Consider the following 17273-nt stretch of genomic DNA (forward strand, 5'->3'; position numbering starts at 1 on the left):
GTACACCTCAACATAATGAACCTCTGTCCCTCTAGGAGGTGGTACACCTCAACATAATGAACCTCTGTCCCTCTAGGAGGTGGTACACCTCAACATAATGAACCTCTGTCCCTCTAGGAGGTGGTACACCTCAACATAATGAACCTCTGTCCCTCTAGGTGGTGGTACACCTCAACATAATGAACCTCTGTCCCTCTAGGTGGTGGTACACCTCAACATAATGAACCTCTGTCCCTCTAGGAGGTGGTGGTACACCTCAACATAATGAACCTCTGTCCCTCTAGGAGGAGGTGGTACACCTCAACATAATGAACCTCTGTCCCTCTAGGAGGTGGTGGTACACCTCAACATAATGAACCTCTGTCCCTCTAGGAGGAGGTGGTACACCTCAACATAATGAACCTCTGTCCCTCTAGGATGTGGTGGTACACCTCAACATAATGAACCTCTGTCCCTCTAGGAGGTGGTGGTACACCTCAACATAATGAACCTCTGTCCCTCTAGGAGGAGGTGGTACACCTCAACATAATGAACCTCTGTCCCTCTAGGAGGAGGTACACCTCAACATAATGAACCTCTGTCCCTCTAGGAGGTGGTGGTTCACCTCAACATAATGAACCTCTGTCCCTCTAGGAGGTGGTGGTACACCTCAACATAATGAACCTCTGTCCCTCTAGGAGGAGGTGGTACACCTCAACATAATGAACCTCTGTCCCTCTAGGAGGTGGTGGTACACCTCAACATAATGAACCTCTGTCCCTCTAGGAGGAGGTGGTACACCTCAACATAATGAACCTCTGTCCCTCTAGGAGGTGGTGGTACACCTCAACATAATGAACCTCTGTCCCTCTAGGAGGAGGTGGTACACCTCAACATAATGAACCTCTGTCCCTCTAGGAGGTGGTGGTACATCTCAACATAATGAACCTCTGTCCCTCTAGGAGGTGGTAAACCTCAACATAATGAACCTCTGTCCCTCTAGGTGGTGGTACACCTCAACATAATGAACCTCTGTCCCTCTAGGAGGAGGTGGTACACCTCAACATAATGAACCTCTGTCCCTCTAGGAGGTGGTGGTTCACCTCAACATAATGAACCTTTGTCCCTCTAGGAGGTGGTGGTACACCTCAACATAATGAACCTCTGTCCCTCTAGGAGGTGGTACACCTCAACATAATGAACCTCTGTCCCTAGGAGGTGGTGGTACACCTCAACATAATGAACCTCTGTCCCTCTAGGAGGAGGTGGTACACCTCAACATAATGAACCTCTGTCCCTCTAGGAGGAGGTGGTACACCTCAACATAATGAACCTCTGTCCCTCTAGGAGGTGGTGGTTCACCTCAACATAATGAACCTCTGTCCCTCTAGGAGGTGGTGGTTCACCTCAACATAATGAACCTCTGTCCCTCTAGGAGGAGGTGGTACACCTCAACATAATGAACCTCTGTCCCTCTAGGAGGAGGTTGTACACCTCAACATAATGAACCTCTGTCCCTCTAGGAGGTGGTACACCTCAACATAATGAACCTCTGTCCCTCTAGGTGGTGGTACACCTCAACATAATGAACCTCTGTCCCTCTAGGAGGTGGTACACCTCAACATAATGAACCTCTGTCTCTCTAGTAGGTGGTGGTACACCTCAACATAATGAACCTCTGTCCCTCTAGGAGGTGGTGGTACACCTCAACATAATGAACCTCTGTCTCTCTAGTAGGTGGTGGTACACCTCAACATAATGAACCTCTGTCCCTCTAGGAGGTGGTGGTACACCTCAACATAATGAACCTCTGTCCCTCTAGGAGGAGGTACACCTCAACATAATAAACCTCTGTCCCTCTAGGTGGTGGTACACCTCAACATAATGAACCTCTGTCCCTCTAGGAGGTGGTGGTACACCTCAACATAATGAACCTCTGTCCCTCTAGGAGGTGGTGGTACACCTCAACATAATGAACCTCTGTCCCTCTAGGAGGAGGTGGTACACCTCAACATAATGAACCTCTGTCCCTCTAGGAGGTGGTGGTACACCTCAACATAATGAACCTCTGTCCCTCTAGGAGGTGGTACACCTCAACATAATGAACCTCTGTCCCTCTAGGAGGAGGTGGTACACCTCAACATAATGAACCTCTGTCCCTCTAGGAGGAGGTGGTACACCTCAACATAATGAACCTCTGTCCCTCTAGGTGGTGGTACACCTCAACATAATGAACCTCTGTCCCTCTAGTAGGAGGTGGTACACCTCAACATAATGAACCTCTGTCCCTCTAGGAGGAGGTGGTACACCTCAACATAATGAACCTCTGTCCCTGTAGGAGGTGGTGGTACACCTCAACATAATGAACCTCTGTCCCTCTAGGAGATGGTGGTACACCTCAACATAATGAACCTCTGTCCCTCTAGGAGGTGGTACACCTCAATATAATGAACCTCTGTCCCTCTAGGAGGTGGTGGTACACCTCAACATAATGAACCTCTGTCCCTCTAGGAGGTGGTGGTACACCTCAACATAATGAACCTCTGTCCCTCTAGGAGGAGGTGGTACACCTCAACATAATGAACCTCTGTCCCTCTAGGATGTGGTGGTACACCTCAACATAATGAACCTCTGTCCCTCTAGGAGGAGGTGGTACACCTCAACATAATGAACCTCTGTCCCTCTAGTAGGAGGTGGTACACCTCAAAATAATGAACCTCTGTCCCTCTAGGAGGAGGTGGTACACCTCAACATAATGAACCTCTGTCCCTCTAGGAGGTGGTGGTACACCTCAACATAATGAACCTCTGTCCCTCTAGGAGGTGGTATACCTCAACATAATGAACCTCTGTCCCTCTAGGAGGTGGTACACCTCAACATAATGAACCTCTGTCCCTCTAGGAGGAGGTGGTACACCTCAACATAATGAACCTCTGTCCCTCTAGGAGGAGGTGGTACACCTCAACATAATGAACCTCTGTCCCTCTAGGAGGTGGTACACCTCAACATAATGAACCTCTGTCCCTCTAGGAGGTGGTACACCTCAACATAATGAACCTCTGTCCCTCTAGGAGGTGGTACACCTCAACATAATGAACCTCTGTCCCTCTAGGAGGTGGTACACCTCAACATAATGAACCTCTGTCCCTCTAGGTGGTGGTACACCTCAACATAATGAACCTCTGTCCCTCTAGGTGGTGGTACACCTCAACATAATGAACCTCTGTCCCTCTAGGAGGTGGTGGTACACCTCAACATAATGAACCTCTGTCCCTCTAGGAGGAGGTGGTACACCTCAACATAATGAACCTCTGTCCCTCTAGGAGGTGGTGGTACACCTCAACATAATGAACCTCTGTCCCTCTAGGAGGAGGTGGTACACCTCAACATAATGAACCTCTGTCCCTCTAGGATGTGGTGGTACACCTCAACATAATGAACCTCTGTCCCTCTAGGAGGTGGTGGTACACCTCAACATAATGAACCTCTGTCCCTCTAGGAGGAGGTGGTACACCTCAACATAATGAACCTCTGTCCCTCTAGGAGGAGGTACACCTCAACATAATGAACCTCTGTCCCTCTAGGAGGTGGTGGTTCACCTCAACATAATGAACCTCTGTCCCTCTAGGAGGTGGTGGTACACCTCAACATAATGAACCTCTGTCCCTCTAGGAGGAGGTGGTACACCTCAACATAATGAACCTCTGTCCCTCTAGGAGGTGGTGGTACACCTCAACATAATGAACCTCTGTCCCTCTAGGAGGAGGTGGTACACCTCAACATAATGAACCTCTGTCCCTCTAGGAGGTGGTGGTACACGTCAACATAATGAACCTCTGTCCCTCTAGGAGGAGGTGGTACACCTCAACATAATGAACCTCTGTCCCTCTAGGAGGTGGTGGTACATCTCAACATAATGAACCTCTGTCCCTCTAGGAGGTGGTACACCTCAACATAATGAACCTCTGTCCCTCTAGGTGGTGGTACACCTCAACATAATGAACCTCTGTCCCTCTAGGAGGTGGTACACCTCAACATAATGAACCTCTGTCCCTCTAGGAGGTGGTGGTACACCTCAACATAATGAACCTCTGTCCCTCTAGGAGGTGGTACACCTCAACATAATGAACCTCTGTCCCTAGGAGGTGGTGGTACACCTCAACATAATGAACCTCTGTCCCTCTAGGAGGAGGTGGTACACCTCAACATAATGAACCTCTGTCCCTCTAGGAGGAGGTGGTACACCTCAACATAATGAACCTCTGTCCCTCTAGGAGGTGGTGGTTCACCTCAACATAATGAACCTCTGTCCCTCTAGGAGGTGGTGGTTCACCTCAACATAATGAACCTCTGTCCCTCTAGGAGGAGGTGGTACACCTCAACATAATGAACCTCTGTCCCTCTAGGAGGAGGTTGTACACCTCAACATAATGAACCTCTGTCCCTCTAGGAGGTGGTACACCTCAACATAATGAACCTCTGTCCCTCTAGGTGGTGGTACACCTCAACATAATGAACCTCTGTCCCTCTAGGAGGTGGCACACCTCAACATAATGAACCTCTGTCTCTCTAGTAGGTGGTGGTACACCTCAACATAATGAACCTCTGTCCCTCTAGGAGGTGGTGGTACACCTCAACATAATGTACCTCTGTCTCTCTAGTAGGTGGTGGTACACCTCAACATAATGAACCTCTGTCCCTCTAGGAGGTGGTGGTACACCTCAACATAATGAACCTCTGTCCCTCTAGGAGGAGGTACACCTCAACATAATAAACCTCTGTCCCTCTAGGTGGTGGTACACCTCAACATAATGAACCTCTGTCCCTCTAGGAGGTGGTGGTACACCTCAACATAATGAACCTCTGTCCCTCTAGGAGGTGGTGGTACACCTCAACATAATGAACCTCTGTCCCTCTAGGAGGAGGTGGTACACCTCAACATAATGAACCTCTGTCCCTCTAGGAGGTGGTACACCTCAACATAATGAACCTCTGTCCCTCTAGGAGGAGGTGGTACACCTCAACATAATGAACCTCTGTCCCTCTAGGAGGTGGTGGTACACCTCAACATAATGAACCTCTGTCCCTCTAGGAGGTGGTGGTTCACCTCAACATAATGAACCTCTGTCCCTCTAGGAGGAGGTGGTACACCTCAACATAATGAACCTCTGTCCCTCTAGGAGGTGGTGGTACACCTCAACATAATGAACCTCTGTCCCTCTAGGAGGAGGTGGTACAACTCAACATAATGAACCTCTGTCCCTCTAGGAGGAGGTGGTACATCTCAACATAATGAACCTCTGTCCCTCTAGGAGGTGGTACACCTCAACATAATGAACCTCTGTCCCTCTAGGAGGTGGTACACCTCAACATAATGAACCTCTGTCCCTCTAGGATGTGGTGGTTCACCTCAACATAATGAACCTCTGTCCCTCTAGGAGGTGGTACACCTCAACATAATGAACCTCTGTCCCTCTAGGAGGTGGTGGTACACCTCAACATAATGAACCTCTGTCCCTCTAGGAGGTGGTGGTTCACCTCAACATAATGAACCTCTGTCCCTCTAGGAGGAGGTGGTACACCTCAACATAATGAACCTCTGTCCCTCTAGGAGGTGGTGGTACACCTCAACATAATGAACCTCTGTCCCTCTAGGAGGAGGTGGTACACCTCAACATAATGAACCTCTGTCCCTCTAGGAGGTGGTACACCTCAACATAATGAACCTCTGTCCCTCTAGGAGGTGGTACACCTCAACATAATGAACCTCTGTCCCTCTAGGAGGTGGTGGTTCACCTCAACATAATGAACCTCTGTCCCTCTAGGAGGTGGTACACCTCAACATAATGAACCTCTGTCCCTCTAGGAGGTGGTGGTACACCTCAACATAATGAACCTCTGTCCCTCTAGGAGGTGGTGGTTCACCTCAACATAATGAACCTCTGTCCCTCTAGGAGGAGGTGGTACACCTCAACATAATGAACCTCTGTCCCTCTAGGAGGTGGTGGTACACCTCAACATAATGAACCTCTGTCCCTCTAGGAGGAGGTGGTACACCTCAACATAATGAACCTCTGTCCCTCTAGGAGGAGGTACACCTCAACATAATAAACCTCTGTCCCTCTAGGTGGTGGTACACCTCAACATAATGAACCTCTGTCCCTCTAGGAGGTGGTGGTACACCTCAACATAATGAACCTCTGTCCCTCTAGGAGGTGGTGGTACACCTCAACATAATGAACCTCTGTCCCTCTAGGAGGAGGTGGTACACCTCAACATAATGAACCTCTGTCCCTCTAGGAGGTGGTACACCTCAACATAATGAACCTCTGTCCCTCTAGGAGGAGGTGGTACACCTCAACATAATGAACCTCTGTCCCTCTAGGAGGTGGTGGTACACCTCAACATAATGAACCTCTGTCCCTCTAGGAGGTGGTGGTTCACCTCAACATAATGAACCTCTGTCCCTCTAGGAGGAGGTGGTACACCTCAACATAATGAACCTCTGTCCCTCTAGGAGGTGGTGGTACACCTCAACATAATGAACCTCTGTCCCTCTAGGAGGTGGTGGTACACCTCAACATAATGAACCTCTGTCCCTCTAGGAGGTGGTGGTACACCTCAACATAATGAACCTCTGTCCCTCTAGGAGGAGGTACACCTCAACATAATAAACCTCTGTCCCTCTAGGTGGTGGTACACCTCAACATAATGAACCTCTGTCCCTCTAGGAGGTGGTGGTACACCTCAACATAATGAACCTCTGTCCCTCTAGGAGGTGGTGGTACACCTCAACATAATGAACCTCTGTCCCTCTAGGAGGAGGTGGTACACCTCAACATAATGAACCTCTGTCCCTCTAGGAGGTGGTACACCTCAACATAATGAACCTCTGTCCCTCTAGGAGGAGGTGGTACACCTCAACATAATGAACCTCTGTCCCTCTAGGAGGTGGTGGTACACCTCAACATAATGAACCTCTGTCCCTCTAGGAGGTGGTGGTTCACCTCAACATAATGAACCTCTGTCCCTCTAGGAGGTGGTGGTTCACCTCAACATAATGAACCTCTGTCCCTCTAGGAGGAGGTGGTACACCTCAACATAATGAACCTCTGTCCCTCTAGGAGGTGGTGGTTCACCTCAACATAATGAACCTCTGTCCCTCTAGGAGGAGGTGGTACACCTCAACATAATGAACCTCTGTCCCTCTAGGAGGTGGTGGTACACCTCAACATAATGAACCTCTGTCCCTCTAGGAGGAGGTGGTACACCTCAACATAATGAACCTCTGTCCCTCTAGGAGGTGGTACACCTCAACATAATGAACCTCTGTCCCTCTAGGAGGAGGTGGTACACCTCAACATAATGAACCTCTGTCCCTCTAGGAGGTGGTGGTACACCTCAACATAATGAACCTCTGTCCCTCTAGGAGGTGGTACACCTCAACATAATGAACCTCTGTCCCTCTAGGAGGAGGTGGTACACCTCAACATAATGAACCTCTGTCCCTCTAGGAGGTGGTACACCTCAACATAATGAACCTCTGTCCCTCTAGGAGGTGGTACACCTCAACATAATGAACCTCTGTCCCTCTAGGAGGTGGTGGTTCACCTCAACATAATGAACCTCTGTCCCTCTAGGAGGTGGTACACCTCAACATAATGAACCTCTGTCCCTCTAGGAGGTGGTGGTACACCTCAACATAATGAACCTCTGTCCCTCTAGGAGGTGGTGGTTCACCTCAACATAATGAACCTCTGTCCCTCTAGGAGGAGGTGGTACACCTCAACATAATGAACCTCTGTCCCTCTAGGAGGTGGTGGTACACCTCAACATAATGAACCTCTGTCCCTCTAGGAGGAGGTGGTACACCTCAACATAATGAACCTCTGTCCCTCTAGGAGGAGGTGGTACACCTCAACATAATGAACCTCTGTCCCTCTAGGAGGTGGTGGTACACCTCAACATAATGAACCTCTGTCCCTCTAGGAGGAGGTGGTACACCTCAACATAATGAACCTCTGTCCCTCTAGGAGGTGGTGGTACACCTCAACATAATGAACCTCTGTCCCTCTAGGAGGAGGTGGTACACCTCAACATAATGAACCTCTGTCCCTCTAGGAGGAGGTGGTACACCTCAACATAATGAACCTCTGTCCCTCTAGGAGGAGGTGGTACACCTCAACATAATGAACCTCTGTCCCTCTAGGAGGTGGTGGTTCACCTCAACATAATGAACCTCTGTCCCTCTAGGAGGTGGTACACCTCAACATAATGAACCTCTGTCCCTCTAGGAGGTGGTGGTACACCTCAACATAATGAACCTCTGTCCCTCTAGGAGGTGGTGGTTCACCTCAACATAATGAACCTCTGTCCCTCTTGAATGATTGTGAACACGTGTTGGATTTGCATTCCCCAACACTGCTTTCAGTCCCCAACACTGCTTTCATTCCCCAACACTGCTTTCAGTCCCCAACACTGCTTTCAGTCCCCAACACTGCTTTCAGTCCCCAACACTGCTTTCATTCCCCAACACTGCTTTCAGTCCCCAACACTGCTTTCAGTCCCCAACACTGCTTTCATTCCCCAACACTGCTTTCAGTCCCCAACACTGCTTTCAGTCCCCAACACTGCTTTCAGTCCCCAACACTGCTTTCAGTCCCAAACACTCCTTTCAGTCCCAAACACTGCTTTCAGTCCCCAACACTGCTTTCTGTCCCCTCTTACCAGACACAGCAGCAGCTGCTCCTCATTCATTCTCTTCAACCCCTTCAAACTCCATGTCACTCCCTCCATGGTTACTAGTAACAGGAGACAAGTACTCCGTACTTGGTTTAACAATAATACCAGCACCAGGTGTATATTCAGGAGATGTACTGTAGGTATATAGTGTCTTTGGGAGACGTAGGAACATACTATATTTGAGAGACGTAGGTATGGTATGTGTGGGACAGCAGCGTAGTCTAGTGGTTAGAGCGTTGGCCTTGTAACCAAAAGGTTGCAAGATCGTATCCCCGAGCTGACAAGGTACAAATCTGTCGTTCTGCTCCTAAACAAGGCCGTTAAATCACTCTTCCTAGGCTGTCATTGAAAATAAGAATTTGTTCTTAACTGTCTTTCCTAGTTAAATAAAGGTCAAATTAAAAATATATATACTTTATTCGGGAGTCATAAGTTTGAGCTTGGCACCGTTCTTCCTCCACTGTCACTGATGTAAGTTTGGGTCTTCTGCCCTGAGCTGTTGTCATCTGTTTTCAAGGTCCCGTGCTCAGCAGGAGGAGAGGGCGGGGCTGTCTGACATCACCAGAAATGGTGATCAAACTTGAGTCATAATATGACCTGGAATGTGTCCCAGTGATCTCTTGTTTCCTTTCCTTCATGGATCTGAAAGGAAATGACTGGTAAACTCCCTCTAGTCTAGCTATCCCATGCCAATACTGATCCAATGCTCTTGTTGGGACTAGTGAACGAGACACACTTGAATAAATCTGGCCCTTATCTCCTAATCACTTTATTTGAATCACTTTGAAGGGAGAATTTAGCTTTCACCCATTTCAGTTAAACCAGAAAAGAACAGGTGCTCAGTCTTCCTTTCATTCTTCAATATTTATCTGTGGATATCTGAGCTTTATAAATATGATTTCAGATGAGATTATGAATAAAGAAATACACAAAACAAATGCTATCAAATGGCTCATCATGAATAAAGGTTTCATTTAGTAGTAGGTTATAATCCTGGTAACATGTTACCAGATTTCCTGTTATACAGTGTTCATGTATTTAGACTACAATACACAGCAATCTCTGCTGGGATATTTTGAGTAGAATTAAACTAATTAAAAGGTGATGTAATATTTTTCAACATAAGCCATTGATATAAGAATGGTGCTTCGTAGTATAGGCGAGCCTAACTTTCTTGATTTTCTTAGTTTATGATGGAGGACTCAAAAAGATAATGACATCGATATGTATTAGATATTATATAGACTATAACTACTCAGTTGACCTTATGAATCTCACGACAATCCCTAGACACTCAGGGCATCTACGAACATTTGAATAATAAACCAGACAACTAAATAAGCAAATCCCATGGCTAAACTTACTAGGACATCCCTGTCTGACAACACCCCACTCCTTTCTCATATCTAAGCCTAACCTCATCCTTTTATATATTGATCTAATAGACCAGGATGTGTGCCAGGTTCCTGAATGTAAATGCAATCAAATAAACAGCCTTGTGAAAATGTTAATCCATTGCTTCAGAGGTTTGGTCCAGGACCGACCAGGAAGAGTCTAGCCCACAGTCCTTTGACAGTAAAAAGATTAATGCTTGTGGTTCCCATTCACCTTGAAACCCGGTGAAGGGCTAAGGACTCTTCCATGAAATTATTCAAAGTCCATTGACCCTATTAAAATTAATTGGGCAAGCGATGGCACATTAAACATGACAGACCTATAGACCTATTGACCTACATACCTACAGACTTATTTATTTTTTATTTATTTTATTTAACCTTTATTTAACTAGGCAAGTCAGTTAAGAACAAATTCTTATTTACAATGACGGCCTACCAGAAGGCCTCCTGCGGGGACGGGGGCTGGGATTAAAAATTAAAAATATATAAATATAGAACAAAACACACATCACGACAAGAGAGATACCATAAAACTACATAAAGAGAGACCTAAGACAACAACATAGCATGGTAGCAACACAACATGACACCAACATGGTAGCAACACAACATGGTAGCAACACAACATGACACCAACATGGTAGCAACACAACATGGTAGCAACACAACATGACACCAACATGGTAGTAACACAACATGGTAGTAACACAACATGGTAGTAACACAACATGGTAGTAACACAACATGGTAGCAACACAACATGGTAGCAACACAACATGGTAGTAACACAACATGGTAGCAACACAACATGGTAGCATCACAACATGACACCAACATGGTAGCAACACAACATGGTAGTAACACAACATGGTAGCAACACAACATGACAGCAACACAACATGGCAGCAACACAACATGGTAGTAACACAACATGGCAGCAACACAACATGGCAGCAACACAACATGGTAGCAACACAACATGGTAGCAGCACAACATGGCAACAACATGGTAGCAACACAACATGGTAGCAACACAACATGGTAGCAACACAACATGGTAGCAACACAACATGGTAGCAACACAACATGGCAACAACATGGTAGCAACACAACATGACAACAACATGGTAGCATCACAACATGACAACAACATGGTAGCAACACAACATGGTAGCAACACAACATGACAACAACATGGTAGCAACATGACAACAACATGGTAGCAACACAACATGGTAGCAACACAACATAGAAACACAACATGGTAGCAACACAACATGGTAGCAACACAACATGACAACAACATGGTAGCAACACAACATGGTAGCAACACAACATAGAAACACAACATGGTAGCAACACAACATAGAAACACAACATGGTAGCAACACAACATGACAACAACATGGTAGCAGCAGAAAACATGGTACAAACATTATTGGGCACAACAGACAACAGCTCAAAGGGCAAGAAGGTAGAGACAAAAATACATCACGAAAAGCAGCCACAACTGTCATTAGACCTATAGACCTACAGGCTACTAGACCTATAGACCTATAGACCTACAGGATACTAGACTTATAGACCTATAGACCTATAGGATACAAGACCTATAAACCTACAGGATACTAGACCTATAGACCTACAGGCTACTAGACCTATAGACCTACAGGATACTAGACCTATAGACCTACAGGATACTAGACCTATAGACCTACAGGATACTAGACCTATAGACCTACAGGATACTAGACCTATAGACCTACAGGATACTAGACCTACAGACCTACAGGATACTAGACCTACAGACCTACAGGATACTAGACCTATAGACCTACAGGCTACTTGACCTATAGACCTACAGGCTACTAGACCTATAGACCTATAGACCTACAGGATACTAGACCTATAGACCTAAAGACCTACAGGATACTAGACCTATAGACCTAAAGGCTACTAGACCTATAGACCTACAGGATACTAGACCTATAGACCTGCAGGATACTAGACCTATAGACCTACAGGATACTAGACCTATAGACCTAAAGACCTACAGGATACTAGACCTATAGACCTACAGACTACTAGACCTATAGACCTATAGACCTACAGGATACTAGACCTATAGACCTATAGACCTACAGGATACTAGACCTATAGACCTACAGGATACTAGACCTATAGACCTACAGGATACTAGACCTATAAACCTATAGACCTACAGACCTACAGGATACTAGACCTATAGACCTACAGGATACTAGACCTATAGACCTATAGACCTATAGACCTACAGGATACTAGACCTATAGACCTATAGACCTATAGACCTACAGGATACTAGACCTATAGACCTATAGACCTATAGACCTACAGGATACTAGACCTATAAACCTATAGACCTACAGGATACTAGACCTACAGACCTTCAGGATACTAGACCTATATACCTACAGGATACTAGACCTATAGACCTACAGACCTACAGGATACTAGACCTATAGACCTACAGGATACTAGACCTATAGACCTACAGGCTACTAGACCTATAGACCTATAGACCTACAGGATACTAGACCTATAGACCTAAAGACCTACAGGATACTAGACCTATAGACCTAAAGGATACTAGACCTATAGACCTATAGACCTACAGGATACTAGACCTATAGACCTATAGACCTACAGGCTACTAGACCTATAGACCTATAGACCTACAGGATACTAGACCTATAGACCTATAGACCTACAGGATACTAGACCTATAGACCTACAGGATACTAGACCTATAGACCTACAGACCTATAGACCTACAGGATACTAGACCTATAGACCTATAGACCTACAGGATACTAGACCGATAGACCTATAGACCTACAGGCTACTAGACCTATAGACCTATAGACCTACAGGATACTAGACCTATAGACCTACAGGATACTAGACCTTTAGACCTACAGGATACTAGACCTATAGACCTACAGGATACTAGACCTATAGACCTACAGGATACTAGACCTATAGACCAACAGGATACTAGACCTATAGACCTACAGGATACTAGACCTATAGACCTATAGACCTACAGGATACTAGACCTATAGACCTACAGGATACTAGACCTATAGACCTATAGACCTACAGGCTACTAGACCTATAGACCTACAGGATACTAGACCTATAGACCTATAGACCTATAGACCTACAGGATACTAGACCTATAGACCTACAGGATACTAGACCTATGGACCTACAGGATACTAGACCTATAGACCTATAGACCTACAGGCTACTAGACCGATAGACCTACAGGATACTAGACCTATAGAGCTACAGGATACTAGACCTATAGACCTATAGACCTACAGGATACTAGACCTATAGACCTACAGGATACTAGACCTATAGACCTACAGGATATTAGACCTATAGACCTACAGGATACTAGACCTATAGACCTAAAGGATACTAGACCTATAGACCTACAGGATACTAGACCTATAGACCTATAGACCTACAGGATAATAGACCTATAGACCTACAGGATACTAGACATATAGACCTACAGGAAACTAGACCTATAGACCTATAGACCTACAGGATACTAGACCTAAAGACCTACAGGCTACAAGACATATAGAATTATAGACCTACAGGATACTAGACATATAGACCTACAGGAAACTAGACCTATAGACCTATAGACCTACAGGATACTAGACCTACAGACCTACAGGATACTAGACCTATAGACCTACAGGATACTAGACCTATAGCCCTATTGACCTACAGGCTACTAGACCTATAGACCTATAGACCTACATGATACAAGACCTATAGACCTACAGGATACTAGACCTATAGACCTATAGACCTACAGGATACTAGACCTATAGACCTATAGACCTACAGACTACTAGACCTATAGACCTACAGACAACTAGACCTATAGACCTACAGGATACTAGACCTATAGACCTATAGACCTACAGGATACTAGACCTATAGACCTATAGACCTATAGACCTACAGACTACTAGACCTATAGACCTACAGACTACTAGACCTATAGACCTACAGGATACTAGACCTATAGACCTACAGGATACTAGACCTACAGACCTACAGGATACTAGACCTATACACCTACAGGATACTAGGCCTATTTTCCTACAGGCTACTAGACCTATAGACCTACAGGATACTAGACCTATAGACCTATAGACCTACAGGATACTACACCTATAGACCTATAGACCTACAGGATACTAGACCTATAGACCTACAGGATACTAGACCTATAGACCTATAGACCTACAGGATACTAGACCTATAGACCTATAGACCTACAGGATACTAGACCTATAGACCTATAGGCTACTAGACCTATGGACCTATAGACCTACAGGATACTAGACCTATAGACCTATAGACCTACAGGATACTAGACCTATAGACCTACAGGATACTAGACCTATAGACCTATAGGCTACTAGACCTATAGACCTATAGACCTATAGACCTACAGGATACTAGACCTATAGACCTATAGACCTATAGACCTATAGACCTACAGTATACTAGACCTATAGACCTACAGGCTACTAAACCTACAGACCTACAGGATACTAGACCTATAGACCTATAGACCGACAGGATACTAGACCTATAGACCTACAGGATACTAGACCTTTAGACCTACAGGATACTAGACCTATAGACCTACAGGATACTAGACCTATAAACCTATAGACCTACGGGAAACTAGACCTATAGACTTATAGACCTACAGGCTACTAGACCTACAGACCTACAGGAAACTAGACCTATCGACCTATAGACCTACAGGATACTATACCTATAGACCTACAGGATACTAGACCTATAGACCTACAGGATACTAGACCTATAGACCTACAGACATACAGGCTACTAGACCTATAGACCTACAGGATACTAGACCTCTAGACCTATAGACCTATAGACCTATAGACCTACAGGACACTAGACCTATACACCTATAGGTCTACAGGCTACTAGACCTATAGACCTATAGACCTACAGGATACTAGACCTATAGACCTACAGGATACTAGACCTATAGACCTACAGGCTACTAGACCTATAGACCTATAGACCTACAGGATACTAGACCTATAGGCCTACAGGATACTAGAACTATAGACCTATAGACCTACAGGATACTAGACCTATAGACCTATAGACCTATAGACCTACAGGCTACTAGACCTATAGACCTACAGGATACTAGTTCTATAGACCTACAGGATACTAGACCTATAGACCTACAGGATACTAGACCTATAGACCTATAAACCTACAGGATATTAGACCTATAAACCTCTAGACCTACAGGATACTAGACATATAGACCTACAGGCTACTAGACCTATAGACCTACAGGCTACTAGACCTATAGACCTATAGACCTACAGGATACTGGACCTATAGACCTACAGGATTCTAGTCCTATAGACCTACAGGATACTAGACCTATAGAACTACAGGATACTAGACCTATAGACCTACAGGATACTAGACCTATAGAACTACAGACCTACAGGATACTAGACCTATAGACCTACAGACCTACAGGATACTAGACCTATAAATCTATAGACCTACAGGATACTAGACCTATAGACCTACAGAATACTAGACCTATAGACCTATAGACCTACAGACTACTAGACCTATAGACCTACAGGATACTAGACCTACAGACCTACAGGATACTAGACCTATAGACCTATAGACCTACAGGATACTAGACCTATAGACCTATAGACCTATAGACCTCAAGACTACTAGACCTATAGACCTACAGACCTACAGGATACTAGACCAATAGACCTATAGACCTACAGGATACTAGACCTATAGACCTACAGAATACTAGACCTATAGACCTATAGACCTACAGGATACTAGACCTATAGACCTACAGGATACTAGACCTATAGACCTACAGGATACTAGACCTATACACCTATAGACCTACAGGATACTAGACCTATAGACCTACAGGATACTAGACCTACAGACCTACAGGATACTAGACCTATACACCTATAGACCTACAGGATACTAGACCTATAGACCTACAGGATACTATACCTACAGACCTACATGATACTAGACCTATAGATCTATAGACCTACAGGATACTTGACCTATAGACCTATAGACCTACAGGATACTAGACCTATAGACCTACAGAATACTAGACCTATAGACCTATAGACCTACAGACTACTAGACCTATAGACCTACAGGATACTAGACCTACAGACCTACAGGATACTAGACCTATAGACCTATAGACCTACAGGATACTAGACCTATAGACCTATAGACCTATAGACCTACAGACTACTAGACCTATAGACCTACAGACCTACAGGATACTAGACCTATAGACCTACAGACCTACAGGATACTAGACCTATAGACCTACAGAATACTAGACCTATAGACCTATAGACCTACAGGATACTAGACCTATAGACCTACAGGATACTAGACCTATAGACCTACAGGATACTAGACCTATACACCTATAGACCTAAGGAATACTAGACCTATAGACATACAGGATACTAGACCTACAGACCTACAGGATACTAGACCTATACACCTATAGACCTACAGGATACTAGACCTATAGACCTACAGGATACTAGACCTACAGACCTACAGGATACTAGACCTATAGACCTATAGACCTACAGGATACTAGACCTATAGACCTATAGACCTACAGGATACTACACCTATAGACCTACAGGATACTAGACCTATAGACCTACAGGATACTAGACCTAAAGACCTACAGGATACTAGACCTATAGACCTACAGGACACTAGACCTATACACCTATAGACCTACAGGATACTAGACCTATAGACCTATAGACCTACAGGATACTAGACCTATAGACCTACAGGATACTAGACCTATAGACCTACAGGATACTAGACCTACAGACCTACAGGATACTAGACCTATAGACCTACAGGATACTAGACCTATAGACCTACAGGATACTAGACCTATAGACCCATAGACCTACAGGATACTAGACCTGTAGACCTACAGACCTACAGGCTACTAGACCAATAGACCAATAGACC

Source organism: Salvelinus fontinalis, chromosome 28 (assembly GCF_029448725.1).
Source record: "Salvelinus fontinalis isolate EN_2023a chromosome 28, ASM2944872v1, whole genome shotgun sequence".
Taxonomy (NCBI): domain Eukaryota; kingdom Metazoa; phylum Chordata; class Actinopteri; order Salmoniformes; family Salmonidae; genus Salvelinus; species Salvelinus fontinalis.